Consider the following 5,351-nt stretch of genomic DNA (forward strand, 5'->3'; position numbering starts at 1 on the left):
AAAACGTAAACTATTATTAAACAAACGGGGTGAAGGTGTGTGGCAGTTGTAAAAATCCATGAGATGAAATAAATTCAAAGCAAGTAACAAAACAAAACATCAACAACTAAGTTATAGGTACACGTAAGAACGAGGTTACGTTTAGGCAAAAGTGGTAGTGGTAAGCGAATAAAACTAGCTAAGTAATAGTGAAAAACAAAGCAAGCAACAAAATTAAAGTAAGTAGGTATGAAAGCAACATTAAGCATCGATATGAGAAAGTTAAACGTTAATAAAGAAACAACATAAAACAACTGGTTTGGAAACATTTGTTTCATTTGAATTTAGAACGAACTTCTGGACGATACGGTCAGTCTTGACGCTCCGTGATATTCGATGCCCTGCAGTTATGTTTTGAGTTGACCCCAAACAAAATGTTATCGGTTAGTATTTTTCATGCTATACGTTTGTTTACTTTGGTAATTTATTAGGCTTTTGATGAAGGTTTTCAGTGAAGTGCTTTGGTGCTTGTTTTATAAAGGTTAATCATCAGCATTCAAATTAGTATCCACCAGCTCCAACATGCATTAATGAAGTTAATTAAACATTTCCAACACAAACTTACAAGTTGCTTTCAAATGTTGCATAGTCCTAGAACATTTTATCTGGATCAATTTAAATAGCCTTGATCTTGTATCAGGGCTAATGCGTGTTTTCTCGACTTTTAACATCGAGAAAAATCGCTTACTATCATCATCAGCTATTGAAAAATTCAATCTTTTTTTTTTGTTTGTTTCGTCAAACTAATTTTCCTAAATTTAAGAAGAATTAAAAGCTTGTCAAACGAGTCTTCTGTTTTTACTGTAAGCATTTTTTATTTAGTCCCGTACTTGTCGCTGCGAGGCATATTTCGCTACATTGTTTTCTTCACGTACGACAGTAATAATTTATCGGCCAAAATTGGCCTGTTACTTTTACTCCCGTTAGGTTTTTTAGTAGAGCATTGTTAAGAAAATACATTCAAAGTGTCACATGTTTGTACAATTCGGATAACGGGTACATTGGCTTATCTTCGTTAAAAAGATAAGAATGCATTAGCTTTAGATTCACATCGCTAACATCTTGAAAATTGGTGGCTTATTTACCGTCCGACGTAACCTAAACCAACACATGATTAATGAAACATCAATGAGATAATGCACCCTGAACCCACTTTATTTAACACTTAAATCGGGAAATTAAAAAGTTACGAGAAGAATAAATGATGTTGAATGTGAGTTTTGTCAAAACTGATAGAAATGAGTTTTTTCTTGTAACTGTATTTGGTTAATCTTTTCCCAATTAATCAAGCACGATAAGAACAAGAACTAACTTCATTTACAACAAGAAGCTCAAGAATGTTGCAATCATGCTTCATACTCCCAGACGTAGGACGAATCCTTCCAGGAAGTAATTAAAACTAATTTGTCTGCTATTACATAATCCCATTTCTACTCAATCGCCACATTTAGGTCGGTCGGTTGGCGCACTTTCGGTTGCTATTTCCCGCCAATCGGTCTTCCACCAACGAATGGGCGCGTAATTTATTTCGTTTTGTTAATAAACATCGCACAGCAAACGCGTCGCCTTTGCGCGGTGGGCCGTTTCTGCGATGATGTTCTAATCAGATAATAATCACGGATCGTGGTCCCGGAGCGGGCGAACGCATAAATAATGAACATTTTTTACCAAAACTACGGACGGAAGTCTTGGCCAGGGTGGACGGTGTAGTGGAAGGAATTAATTTAGCAGATTCATTTTTCATCCCCTGCTCCAGTGAGTGCATCTCGGTTGTAATGAACAGCTTGGCTTATCGGGCGAAGCAGCCGCAAACAAGCCGGCCTCCTGGCTTGCTTTGGGAAGCTTTCATGCTGTAATATGTTTATCGTCGTCATCGTTTGCGTTTGTGAGATTGTGGTAAGTTCCGTTGCTAAACAATGGTGCCCTGGCGAGACGTACGACGTTGTTTGTTTCAAGGTTTTGTCTTCCTTTATCAGCTGACATAAAGGTGATCTTGCAGAATTTAGCTTTTGTCGAACTGTAAAATCGTGATTCTAATGGCAAGGACGTTCCGTACATAATCTTGATGGTTATTACCAACCCCTCGTGCGTAATCCGGCCCACTTACGACCACCCCTCAGACCCCGAGCAGAACGCGCTAAATTATTAAATAACAGGCCACGAAACGAACGGAGACAGGTTGCATGTGCCGCACCGAAAAGTTGGCCCACCACAACTAAAATCACCTTTTTAATGGCCCCTTCCTGCGAACGTGTACGGTACGGTATTTTATGCGGTGCGTGCCGGGACACGGAGACACGACCAGCCACCCGGCTGGCGCGGTCGATGAGCTTATGAGCGAACCGAGGTTTATTTCCCCCCCGAGAGCAGCTCGTCAACGGCAAGCGTTGTCATTTGAAATCAGTTTAAAATTATTTCCAACTGCAGCGATGGGACGTACGCTTTAAGGTTTATCCATACAATCTGCTTGAAACGTTCGACACTGTTAGTGGAGTGGGACAAGGACGCGTTGTGGCAAACTTTTCATTATCCTCTAGTGAGTTGAATGGGAACATGGGGCTGTAAAGTTTTGCTTTTGTTATGTTTGAACTTATTGAAATATTTTCAATGCTTTTTCAATCATGTATGGTTATTGGATTATTTTGTTTACATGATAGAAAGTTCAACACATTTAGTTTCTCTTATATTCACTCTTTTTTAAACTACTAACCGTTCATACGCAGGTAATTAATATAACATAATTTGTGCATGACAATATACCAGAAGCAAAGCTAGATGTATAGTTAAATAAGAAGCGAAATCGAATATAAACATTAGAACTACGGTTTAATGGATACTATAAATGAGAAAAAGAATCAAATAAGAATATTTCGCCAGCTAAATGTAACCTAGAAAGATGTGCATAACAAGTGTAAACAGTAAGTGAGTAGGTGGTGTACAAAGTTGAGCAGAAATATTCAAATATCTACGCGTAAACGCACTGTGTGGTTTTAGGTCATAAATAATGGAGACGCCTGGTAGTTTGTGTGCCGCATCGATTGATTTGCTTATCATAGTCGGTGATCATCGTGAGTACAATTGTTTCGTGTCGGATTTGAATTTGAATTTATACTTCGTATCACATTCCGTTGTGGGTTCTGTTGAATTTGTTTCATTTTAACCTAGGCGGAGGTAGAAACGTACCAATTCGTATGAATGGAGACGCCTAGTAGTTCATAGACCAGTGGCTGGTTCTAAATTTATTTTATCTTGACATGTTATTTTTTCGCACTTTTAACAAAAATTAAGTTTCCCTTTATCTTTCATATCATAAAAACCCTACCATAAATTTTCAATAATTTTTCACTTTTCTCCAATCTTTTACCTACCTTTTGACATTCATATAGTAAAAGAACTTTCATTAAATTAGATCCCCAAACGGCGTTAAAGCCAACACAAAACAAGAACTAGAAAAATACTGTGAGACAACTACTAAGATAAATACACGCAAATCTACTGTTCTCAGCACGCAACTGTTTTGCGTCCAATAGGTGCCCGCACGTACTTTTCCAACGGTATTGGATATTGTTCATCATGCAACTTGTGGTACCGGATTGTCTTTCCTACCATCTGTCAACAAAAAACAATACACACATACACCGTTTTTGACGGTAGAGTAGGAAAACTTTTTTGCCAAACCTCTTTGTTCCAACTGCCTTCATAGGCTTCTGAGGGGAATAAAACCAGAAGCAGGAAAAACAAATATGTAGTTTCTCCCCATGCACTGTCACTCAAGTTGTGTGAAGACAACTTCCGGTGTTTTGTGGATGTTTTTCGTTTCGTTGGGCTTCAGTAAAAACAAGTCTCACATACAACGTAGCCCTGAAAGAGTCACGAGTAAATTAAGCGAGTACCGTAGATCCGACGTTTTGAATTCGAATGCAACAATCGGGTAGGATTATAGGAAACAGCTAAGCGGAAACCAGCGTAAAAGTACACGCCTTGCACAGGGCATCTGCTTTGGTTTATCTTGTGGCGAATATTCAGGATAGCTTTTCAGGATTGGTATTTTTTTGTTAAAATTTTAATGCTTTAATGGAGACATTAAACCGCAATTAAATTGTTTATTTTAAATCGTCAGGACACTCCCCTGCCAAAGTCTTGATGATTATGGTTTTCATTCATAAAAGGGCACAAATGTTGGTGATAATAACACAAAACATGCGATAACATTGGCCAACCGAAATGCGGCGAATACACTCGCCCTGCAGGTATACATCGTGCTCGAAGAGGTCAAGACGGTAAACCGGCACGACTTCAATTGCGTGCTTTTCATTGAAGATTTTCCAAGTCTTTCATTCTCCACTCCTTCTTCACCTTCATTCCGCACGGTCCGGACCGAATGGGTGGAAAGTTTGCGTGTTTACACTTAGTTTCGACTGCCGGCGAGGCCAAACAGCAAACCCTTTTAAGTAATTTTAACCTTTTAAACATTTCCAAACCGCAAACAAGCCGAGTCGGTGCACCGCAAACGCAAACGCTGGGATGGAATTTTTTACCCCAAAGGCAAAGAGTTTTTGTTTTAGTTTTATCTGTTCCCCGGTTGGACTGTTCCTCATGTGGGGGGGGAGGGTTGAAAATGGAATAAATTATTTGACCATTTCGCCGGCCAACGTGGGCAGGTGGACGTAAAGTTTAATAACGCTAGACAACGTTTTCGCACGCTAGTCAACCGTCACCGGCGGGATGGATTGAGCAGTATATTTAAAATATTCTCCTGCATGTGCTATGATAAAGAAACTGCAAAAACATACATGCTATGCTGATTCACTAAGTGTTATAATATATTCTTAACCGGAAGCGGTGGGTCGATAATTTTTTCGAAACGTAACCAGACCTGGTTTATTTTGATTTTGTTTCTAACAACTTCACATTAAACTTTCAAATTTTAACACTTTTCTTTTTATTGGCAGCCATTTTAGCTTGTTGTGTGGTTTAATATGCCCATTTGCCATAGCACCCATTTTCGTGCTTACCGTTCCCGGGTTGGAGAACAACTTTGATGCGAACCCGTGCACCGTGGCGTTGTCGACCGAGGGACAACACGCCATGTGGTGGTCCCGAAAGTTGTTTGTTTGCGTGTCTGAATGTCAACTGTCGGAGAAGAGTCCGCCCTGACCTGACGCTTGCGGCCATGTACCTGGCACCCCAACGGTACCGCACCGGATGGAACCGAATGCGACCGCTGCACGGCATGGCACGCTGGCGTCATTTCCGAGCGTCGATACGTTGCTGCTACGTACGCCCGTGTGGGCCGATGGCCGATGAACGTC

This window comes from Anopheles coustani, chromosome 3 (genome assembly GCF_943734705.1).
Source record: "Anopheles coustani chromosome 3, idAnoCousDA_361_x.2, whole genome shotgun sequence".
Classification (NCBI taxonomy): domain Eukaryota; kingdom Metazoa; phylum Arthropoda; class Insecta; order Diptera; family Culicidae; genus Anopheles; species Anopheles coustani.